The sequence below is a fragment of the Aquarana catesbeiana genome, linkage group LG08 (genome assembly GCF_042186555.1).
Source record: "Aquarana catesbeiana isolate 2022-GZ linkage group LG08, ASM4218655v1, whole genome shotgun sequence".
NCBI classification, from domain to species: Eukaryota; Metazoa; Chordata; class Amphibia; order Anura; family Ranidae; genus Aquarana; species Aquarana catesbeiana.
The window spans coordinates 270,472,382-270,484,423 of NC_133331.1; positions in this window are offsets into that span (position 1 = coordinate 270,472,382).

Below are 12,042 nucleotides of genomic sequence, written 5' to 3' on the forward strand. Positions count from 1 at the left end.
CTGCACTAAGCTGGGATATATATATATATATATGTACTGATACTGCAGCTAGCAAAATCAACTGCCTGCCTGTAGTATGAGAACACCACCAACCTTCTACAGGTAGCTTTAGCTGAACACTGTGAGGTGGATGCACCCCACTAACTTGTAGGTTTAGCTGAACACTGTGAGCAGGACGCACTGCACTAACTGTAAATAGTCTAGCTGCCTGACTGTGGTACTAATAGGATCAAAAGAACACCAGCAATTTTCTTCAGGTAGCTGTATTTACTGTAACAAGACAAGCCTGCCTGTCAGTAAGAAGATAACAGAAACGGATCTAGCTGAACACTGTGAGCAGGACGCACCCCACTAGCTTGTAGGTTTAGCTGAACACTGTGAGGTGGACGCACCCCACTAACTTGTAGGTTTAGCTGAACACTGTGAGCAGGACGCACCCCACTAACTTGTAGGTTTAGCAGAACACTGTGAGCAGGACGCACTGCACTAACTGTAAATAGTCTAGCTGCCTGACTGTGGTACTAATAGGATCAAAAGAACACCAGCAATTTTCTTCAGGTAGCTGTATTTACTGTAACAAGACAAGCCTGCCTGTCAGTAAGAAGATAACAGAAACAGATCTAGCTGAACACTGTGAGCAGGACGCACCCCACTAGCTTGTAGGTTTAGCTGAACACTGTGAGGTGGACGCACCCCACTAACTTGTAGGTTTAGCTGAACACTGTGAGCAGGACGCACCCCACTAACTTGTAGGTTTAGCAGAACACTGTGAGCAGGACACACTGCACTAAATGTAAATAGTCTAGCTGCCTGACTGTGGTACTAATAGGATCAAAAGAACACCAGTAATTTTCTTCAGGTAGCTTTATATACTGTAACAAGACAAGCCTGCCTGTCAGTAGGAAGATAACAGGAACGGATCTAGCTGAACACTGTGAGCAGGACGCACTGCACTAAATGTAAATAGTCTAGCCGCCTGACTGTGGTACTAATAGGATCAAAAGAACACCAGTAATTTTCTTCAAAATACTGTAACAAGACAAGCCTGCCTGTCAGTAAGAAGATAACAGGAACGGATCTAGCTGAACACTGTGAGCAGGACGCACTGCACTAAATGTAAATAGTCTAGCTGCCTGACTGTGGTACTAATAGGATCAAAAGAACACCAGTAATTTTCTTCAGGTAGCTTTATATACTGTAACAAGACAAGCCTGCCTGTCAGTAGGAAGATAACAGGAACGGATCTAGCTGAACACTGTGAGCAGGACGCACTGCACTAAATGTAAATAGTCTAGCTGCCTGACTGTGGTACTAATAGGATCAAAAGAACACCAGTAATTTTCTTCAAAATACTGTAACAAGACAAGCCTGCCTGTCAGTAGGAAGATAACAGGAACGGATCTAGCTGAACACTGTGAGCAGGACGCACTGCACTAAATGTAAATAGTCTAGAAGATAACAGGAACGGATCTAGCTAAACTGAATACAGTGTATATATATATATATATATATATATGCAACACCTGGGATGCATATATATACACAATACACTTTAAGTGCAGCTAACTGACTGACTGTCCTGCCTAATCTAACTAACTCAAATGAAATGACACTGTCTCTCTCTCTCTCTATTTCTCAGCACACCGGAACACACTGCACAGGGCCGCCGTGCAGGCTGCCTTATATAGTGTGGGGCGTGTACTAAATCCCCTGAGCCATAATTGGCCAAAGCCCCCTTGGCTCTCTGTTAAGGCGGCGCTGTGATTGGCCAAGCATGCGGGTCATAGTGCATGCTTGGCCAATCATCAGCAAGCAATGCACTGCGATGCCGCAGTGAATTATGGGCCGTGACCCGCCACACGAATTTGGCGCGAACGGCCCATATCGTTCGCAATTCGGCGAACGACCGAACAGCCGATGTTCGAGTCGAACATGGGTTCGACTCGAACACGAAGCTCATCCCTAGTGGCAATTAACATTTATAACAAGTTGCATCATGTCTTCTGCGATCACCCGATATTTGTCTGGATATAAAATACACTTCAAAATTATAGTTATAAAAATAAAAATAATAGTCATTGTCAGGATACAATAGGTCTCTGGCAAGCACTTCAGGACAACCTACAAAGCAATGGCTCCTACACTCTTGTTTTATTTAATAACTTAATTTAGTGTGTTCCTTTTACTTCTACAACACTCGCTAAAATAATATACATGTATCTATATAGTTTTATCATAATACAATACTCTTACAATATTAATAATAATTATTATTATAAGTCCCTTGAAGTACATGTTTTCACTACAAAGTATTTTATATAGACTATTCTTTTTACATTTCCCAACCTATACTATTTCCCATACAATAATTGTAAAATTTTTATCATTTCTTAACCTTGACTCCACCTATCAGTCACTATTACCCTGGTCATGTCATACTGTCAATATAGTCAGTCCAGATATTTCATTAGTTTTCATTTTGTAGTCTTCCCACAAAGTTTGCTAAACCCAAAACCATTTCACTTTTTGTTCATTTCTGCACATACTATACTGCAGAATATTATACAATAACAGTCAGCATGGGTCTCTTCTGTCAGTTACTGCTATACTGTCTAAGTTAGTAGCCTACCTCTCCTATGTCTTAAAACATAAATTATAAAACATCATATTAAATAACTCTGCAAATATCAAGATAAATAACATAACGTATCTTATAAAGCATCAATATTATACATTCTTATCGAAAATGTCATACTCATTACATTACACCTCCCCACTTTTTTTTTTTTTTCAAAAAATGATAAAACTATTTGTTTATAATGATTGAACATTTACTCAAAGTGGAACTCTACTCACAAAAATGTGATAAAATAAGGTTCATTACCAAGAAAAATACATTCCACATTAATTATTATGCTACTATTTTACTGAAGCCCAGAACCTTTGAGCAGCAGTAGAATTTCACGCTGTCAGCAGACTGGCCTCTAGATTCTATTCATTGCAAAAAAATAGAGCACAACTGAGCCTGTGTAGAGCAGGGTGGAACAGTGGATTTTAAACAGTATAGGCACTTATTTTTTACTGTGTTTCATAGCTACACCTGCAAAAGGGGTCAGCCTCAAGTGATCCAGCAGGAATTAAGTTTCTGATCAAAGTTCCACTTTAAGGTGTTCACAATAATAATACTTATAACATATATAACAAACAAAACAACAGTAAGTCTCTACATACAAAGTATCACATATAATTAATTAGCATTGTCCATTACTGAAATACTTCCAATGTCTTTGTCTGCAACAGTCTCTTGTATGTATTCCACTTGCACTTATGTGAATAACATTCATGCTAATCTCACTCAGACTTTGACTACTATAGAAACTGAAAATGTCACAAATGTGGATTTAAATGGACACTTGAATTGTGAATTCTTCCACTTCCTTTTATTATCTTTAATGTACTTGCAGTCATCAAAAGTTACTGACATACATTCCTTTAGTGGCTTTGACTGGAACAAGAGTTCACATCTAAAACAAGGATCTGTTTAGAAACAAAACTACACCAATTTGGTTAATTATTTTAAACACATGAACATTTTATCTCCCACTGTACAGCATGAAGTCTAAGCAACTATCATTTGCCTCTAGAACTCCTAAACTTAGTGACAAATCTATCCAAAGTTTCATATGGCCCAGCAAATTGTATTTAATTTGGTCTACAACAGCCCATACAACCTATCCACCAATGAATATGAGTGTGGACACAAGGTTCTATTGTCTATGCCAAGCATAGAGCAAAATGGAACTGATTTTTCATAAAAATGGGTACAATTAACTGATATCAGTGCTGTATACACTCCAATCCTGGGAAAAATTTCCCACATCAGACACTTAGCTGTTGTTTCATACATTTGCATGACCATATGAAAAACTGTGATTTACTTTAAAAAGGAGCAGACATTTATTAAAGTATATCTATATCTACAGCTTTGTTCTTTCATTGCAATAAAGTCTATATACAGGCATACAAAATAGACTTTGAACAACTACATTTTGTGAAACTACATTGTGATTGTTCATAATTAAAAAGAAATCAAAATAAAATTACATGGTCACTTGCACAGTCTGTTAAATCTAAAGAGGTTAAGAAAATGTGCATTACTATGTCCCTTCCTTAAGAATAATTATATACAAATTGTATTGTTAATTAGATCATATTAATGCAGAGTGACCCTATTTCAAAAACTGACTTTGCCACCTGTAGTAGCATAACTAGGAACTTGAATAAAAAAATCAAAAGGAGTGAAATTTTACAAAGTATAACTTTACATATGAAAACGTGCTGGCTGCTCCTGGAATAAAGAAACAAATTATTTCTTTAGGCAAACTAATAATCAGCCTGATGATTACTAAATATTGTAATCAGGTAGGACAAAATAAGTTATAGCCAATACCAATAAGGGACCTTGCTCACCAGAGCTCACAAGCTAAGATTAAAAATTAAGACTCTAATTATCTAATTCACCCCCCTGTATGTGCTAGATATAGCACATATAATAAGATGGTAGCACTGTTACCATGCGTCACTCTTCACTATTCTTTTTAGAAAATAATAAACAAATATAAATTTGGAGTTCCCTGTTACCAAATAAATAAATCCCATTGCTATCTTTGTGAATACTACTAAGTAGACAAATATATAAAGATGACAGTATATATAATACTGTACAATAAGATAGAGACATGACAAAATAAACAACAAAAGCTACAAGGGAGAATAAGCACCCTACTTACAAGAGTGATACACTAAAAATAAAATGCACCTTTCACTACTACAGTCCATAATATAAAAGACAAAATACCTATTATAATCTACAGTTTATATTCTAATAAAAAATCAACAAATGTTTAAGAATAAGAACAAATTCTGAGATTTTATTTATTTTCTGGTCAGCTCATCCAGTTTCTGTCTAAAGGCACCTATACGTGCCCCTTTCATCTCAGTACAGAGCACTGAGATGAGCTGTCACAAAAAGTGATTTAATGCTGTTGCACATAAGCTCCTAAACACATACTGAAAAAAAAAATACAGTATTTCGTCTAACATGTAAAACCTACAACTGTAAAATCTTTTAAGCATGACATTAATTACATTAGCGGCATTGAATTTATCTACAGATTTTTTCCTTTCAGAAGCAGTATGCTGGATACAAAAAAATATGGGTGAACTTTGTGTTGTAAATTACTTAAAACAAACAACTTTATTTTTTCTACAGTTTAAATAACTTCTAACTCCCTCAGCTCATTCATGGCGCTATCTAGCTGAGGTACATATTCAAAAGAATATAAAAAAGATTAATGAATCGTGCCTTCCACACACACACTCACTCACTGCCAATAACATTTAGAACTTTGACGCTAAAGTCAATCAGTTACCATAGATGTATTAATCCCTAGCCTCTCCACGAAAGACACATACAATCATTCACATAGGGATTCATTTTACACCTCATACAAAAAAAAAAAAAAACACACACACACACACACACACACACACATTTAACTCATATAAATATAAATCCTCCTATCAAATACTAATAACAAGTGTCACAAAATCAAAGGTATGACACAGAAAGTTCTAATTGTATTTGTATGAAAGATACATACCATTTCCACATGCATCATACACTATGCAGAATTCAGCATCAGTTGCATACTTCTTACAATTCACTCATAGAACTAACACACAGGGTCCTTCCACACCAACGTTTTTACAACCACTACAGACTTATTCTAACCTAATTTGGGAGATGATCAGTCTCCCTCACACATACAATATTCCCTTACAGTCTACAAAGATTAAAAAGAAATTAACTTACTGTGAACATTCATTAACAAAATGTCATTATCTTATGTTTTCTATATAGCAATACACAGTCACTCCACCTAGCAAAGTATGCATACACATGAACACAAATTCCTGACTATATATAAATATACAAATATTCATAGAATTATTAAAACTGACAGGTTAGTTAGTAATTACTTATGGACAGCAGTGCTCAGAGTAAAGCCAATAGGCACCGTACGCGCATACGTCTCCTTACCAAAACGCTTGTCTCAAGACACGAAAAAAACGCCAAGCCCTGCTTGCCACGGTGATCAGGAATGTCTCAACCTGATCTTAACTCAGTTAGTACACAGACCGTTATAACAGATACATATAAACACATACACTTATAGGACAAAGACGATACATACCTTTTAACTTTGTTAACAAATGGAGCTCCAAAACCTTTACCTCATTTACCTGTCAGGACTTACCTCTCCTGACATTTCTAAACTCGAGTATTATTTTACACCACAATTTTTATGTTCAATATTATACAAAACAAAGGTACCTTTTTCTACTAGTAGCTACATATCAGTATTGTTTTTGTTTTTAACTTATGCTTTCCAGGGGTCTGATAACCCCAAAGCCTCCTCCAGATTGATTGCCAATCCAGGATACCAACATGCATTTAAATTTAGGCAACTCAAGAACCTCTTCCAAACTGGACTTACCAGTCTAGGATACCATTTCTTCCAGAACTCTTGTAGGGCTAGGATACCAATCAAAAATAAACCTCTTCTAGACCGGTTTACTCAGTCTAGGATACCAACATGCATGTTAAAGGTAGGTTCTCCAGGGGTCAAAACATTTACCCCAGAACCTCATCCAGACCTCTTGTAGGTCTAGGATACCAATCAAAATAAACCTCTTCTAGACCGATTTACTCAGTCTAGGATACCAACATGCATGTTAAAGGTAGGTTCTCTAGGGGGTCAAAATATTTACCCCAAAACCTCGTCCAGACCTCTTGTAGGTCTAGGATACCAATCAAAATAAACCTCTTCTAGACTGATTTATTCAGTCTAGGATACCAACATGCATGTTAAAGGTAGGTTCTCCAGGGGTCAAAATATTTACCCCAAAACCTCGTCCAGACCTCTTGTAGGTCTAGGATACCAATCAAAATAAACCTCTTCTAGACCAATTTACTCAGTCTAGGATACCAACATGCATGTTAAAGGTAGGTTCTCCAGGGGTCAAAATATTTACCCCAAAACCTCGTCCAGACCTCTTGTAGGTCTAGGATACCAATCAAAATAAACCTCTTCTAGACCGATTTACTCAGTCTAGGATACCAACATGCATGTTAAAGGTAGGTTCTCCAGGGGTCAAAATATTTACCCCAAAACCTCATCCAGACCTCTTGTAGGTCTAGGATACCAATCAAAATAAACCTCTTCTAGACCGATTTATTCAGTCTAGGATACCAACATGCATGTTAAAGGTAGGTTCACACAGAGAGTAGCTAGCCTTCTACAGGGGTAGCCCTTTGGAAATTTTTTTTTTTTTTTTTAATTTTCTACCCAGTAGAATGCATTTTAAGGCATTCACAGTTGAGAAAACCCAACCTGCCATCACAAAGATCTGCCTGGTGGACAGCGATACCCCAACAACAACCACCTGCCCCTCCTAGCGCTAGCAAAACATGGCACAACACAATGCAGAACTAATAATAGTTGTCTGCTAACCTGATATATTGTGCAATATTGTGTTGAGCTCAGTGCCTCACCAGCATGGAGTTAGGCAAGATCGGAGTTGAGGTTATGCTGTCCCCGTATGGGCCACCAAATGAAGTAGAATAGTAAAGTATCGAACCAGGCAGAAATTCAGCAATGCAGGTTTATTAACAGCTGATAACATACAGGTTTATGTTAAAAGTATTACAAGATACAGGTCTAATTTATACAGTTTCTTACAATGCAAGCATATTAGATATAACTATTCTTATCCTCTAACCAATTTGAAACAATTGTGAATTGTTCTCACCTTGAACCAGAATGGGTCTTTACTGCCAATTCTTGGGAACCTGTCACCTGATAGGGACCAGCCGGTCGACCAGTGGTCTGGTCCCCTCACAGAGTTCTGGGTTCCAGCTCGACCAAGTTTGTGAGGGAAATTCACCACATTCTCGAACAAGTCAAGAAGTCTTTTCTGACTCGTACGAGGAGACAAGTTATGGACAGATACTTGCCCATTGGTTCTGACCTCTATGACCCGTGCAATAGGGCAGCATACACAGAGTTCAGCCTTATGAGCTCCTATCTGACTTGTCTGTCTAACAATTGTAGAGCTTGCATTTATATACCTTTTTACAAGTCTTATCTCAACCATCTCTCTTACATATGATTGGTCACTAAGATCTACGTCAATGTAACTAACCATAAATCTGACACCTGTTCTACAACCAGATAAACTTAATTATTCCCAAAATTCCTATATGTTCATTAAAGTGATTTATAACTGGTTTTGTCCACTTAAAAACACCTGTGTAGAGACAGTCTGGCACCCAGCTGTGTTATCAAACTCTTCTCATCTTGATAAGATTTAACTAAGTTCAAGAATTACAGATTTATGACATTTGGGAAAATGAACTTTCAATAACCCCACCAGATGTGTTATATGTTTCACTATATGTATGTATTTTAACAGTTTTAATGAGGGCACAAGCAGACCTTTGTTTGACCCTGTCAAACTTAATTTAATGTACTGTACATAACTTTAATTATTTCTAAACCACCTGTTTTCTTATCTGTATCTGTCTGATTTATATGCATTTCAGACTTGAGACAATTCTATATTACTTGAATCTATCCTAATGAACTTTCACCCAGTAGACTATCTTAATACATTTTCGAGAACACCTGTGTACAAGTATTTGTCATAAAGCAGAGGTCATTTAAAGTTCAACACTTAAAAATAAAGACTTTCTAAATCTGGAAAACACAATATACATTATTAAAGATTAATAACTGTTGCTCTACTTATTGAATAATAATATTGATAAAACCACTACTATATAATAATATAAATAATAATAATAATCAATAAAATACATGCAAATCAATATGAATAATATGAAATACATTGGCTAATATGAGATTCTACAACAGCTACTGTGATTGGCCCTTTACCCCAATCTGTGATCTGCTGTGTACAAGGGACACAGCAATCACAGACACCTCCCAATGTATGCCCCAGGGTGCATGCAGGAAGCTCGCTCTCCAGAGGATGTCCAGGAATGCCCTCCCAAAATTGTTGTAGCTGTATATCGGCTATAGCAAGGTAATAAAGTGGCTAAAGGGACACTGGTTAAAAAAAAAAATATTCAAGTGTTTATTCTTAAGATGGAACTTCAGTTCTCCTATTCCTGGCTCTGCCCCCTTCCCCCCACCAGATCCACCATATTTAAAAGTCAGAGGCATGTGCAGATGTGCTGGAGGGTTCTGCCTGGCTTTCAAGACCTGGCAGAGACCAGCAGTACATCTGCACATGTGCCCAGTTCCCTGACCATGCACAGATAACCAAAGGTCCAGTGCCTCCACAGTGGTGTTGTCTTTGCGCATGCACGTGGCAGCAGTTGTCGGATCTGCATTGGGACATTGTTTTGTTTATTTTTTTTTTAAATAAAGGAATTGTCAAAAACCTGTCTACTGTTTTTATTTTTGACACTTTTGTCATTGTACCCCATGCTCATTCACATGGAGGGTGGGGGCTGGGATCTGGTACCCCCTTGTTAAAGGGGGCTTCCAGATTCTGATAAGACCCCCACCAGCAGACCCCCACAACCACAGCCCAGGGTTGTTGGAAAGAGGCACTCGTCCCCATCAACATGGGGAGAAGGTGCTTTGGGGTGCCCCAAAGCACCCACCCCCCATGTTATGGGCATGTGGCCTGGAATGGTTAGGGAGGGGGGGCCTCACTTGCCCCCCCCTCTTTCCTGGTCTGCTAGGCTGCGTCCTCGGATAAGGGTCTGGTATGGATATTGGGGGGGGGGCCACAATGTTTTTGTTTTTTTCATTTTGGCGTGGGGTTTTCCCTAAAATTCATACCAGACCCTTTACCCAAAGGTATGTACTGGGGGGGACCATTTAAACAAAAAAAATTTTTGCATTGCCGGGTGCCAGCAATAACTTGAAGCTGCAAAGTACATTTAACCCTTTTGCTGCCAGGCCCTGTGCTCCATTTTGTACACTCAGGTGGCAAGACCATTTTTGCAATTTTTCCTTTGTTTTTTATTTTTCACTTATAGCTTTCAGAATTTGAGAAAGATCCCCCAAACCATATTTTCTGAAAGCACAAGATAAGTAGAATATAAAGAAGGTGCTGCTGATTTTTTAGACCCTGCGGTATTTGCACAAATGTTTATCAGACCAATATATTTGCAAAAAATACACTAAAACCATTATTAGCAGATAAAAACACAGCAAATTTTACAAAATTTCTACTAAATATAAAAGCTTAACCTGTATTGAGTGAATAAATAACAAATATTTGTAACTTTTACATTGCACCTTTTTGCAAAATGGTGAAAATTGAACGTACGCAAAAAATGTAAATATCCAAATTTCTCAAAAAATCTGAAGGTTTTCATTTTTCCTTTACAGCTTTCAGAATTTATGAAAGACCCCCAAAACCATATATTTTCTGGAAGCATATGACCTCTAGAATAAAAATAAGGTGCTACTGATTTTTTAGACCCCACTGCATTTGCGCAAATGTTTATCGAACCAATATATTGGCAAAAAATACACTAAAACCATTGTTAGCAGATAAAAACACATCTAATTTTACAAAATTCCTGCTAAATCTCTACTAAATATAAAAGCTTAACCTGTATGGAGTTAATAAATAACAAATATTTGTAAATTTTAAATTGCGCCTTTTTACAAAATGATGAAAATCAAACATACCCAAAAATTTCTCTAAAAATCTGGAGGTTTTCCTTTTTCACTTACAGCTTTCAGAATTTGAAAAGACCTCTCAAACTAGACATTTTCTAAAAGCACATGACCTGTAGAATAAAAAAAGTGCTACTGATTTTTTGGGCTCCGCAATAATTGTGCAAATGTTCATCACATCACTATTTTCACAAAAAATACACTAAAATCATTAATATTGCACATAAACACAACGCAACTTACAAAATTCTTGCTAATATAGTACTAAAGCCTCATTCACATGTGGCATACTAAAGTGTATGCCCATGGAGGGCCATTTTTACCCGCACAGGGATGCACAGGTGTACACGCAGTCTCATTTATGTCAGTTGGGATGCAACAGCTGCACAGGCATAGCTGATGTTCCCAATCTGACATCCATGTGGGTGTGGGTACATGACCCTGAACGCAGACAGTGTGAGCTCAGGGACATGCATGCGGACCTACATGGATGAAAAATTGGGAGCAACAGCTCTGTTGGTGCAGTTGCTACATCCCAAATGACATCAATGGGACTGCCTGTACAGAGATGCATGGAACACCTGTACATCCCTGTAAAGGTACGCTGTGTATGCCCTGTGTGAACAAGCCCTTAGGCCCCTTTTACACAAGCACACCGATCGGGTCTGCCTGTCCATTTTTTAGGCAGGCCCAATCGGACCACGCATTGTTCTCTATGGAGAGACTGATGTAAATGGACATGTGTCCTTTTACACCCGCCCGCATCTAATCCAGTCTGCTAAAAATAGACGGATGGGGAGTCCATCCCCCATCCATCTAGGAGATCTGATGGCATCCGATGGAAATGGACAGGTGGTCCGTTTCCATCCGACCATCCCATAGAGAATAGCGAGCTGTGGCCCTGTCCGCTCTGCATCAGCGGAGTGAACACGAACCTTTCATCTGCCTGCTCAGCGGGGTTCAGCAGACAGATCCCCCATTGAGCAGGCGGACCTGTTTTTTCAGAGTCCACTCCATGCGAAAGGAGTCTTACCAGAAGCGGCTGGTTCATTAGGGGCACTGGAGCGCAGCTCCCCTGCAGGGCGCCGGATTTATATGTTTATATGAGGTTTTTTTTTTTTTCAAGCCATATGATTACAGCCTGAGGCTCTAATTGGCTTGAAAAAGGTTGGGCTTGGGTGCATAGCATTGCACCTCGAACCCACCCACTTGTGAGTTATGACAATAGCGAATTAATATTCGCTATCGTCTTCCG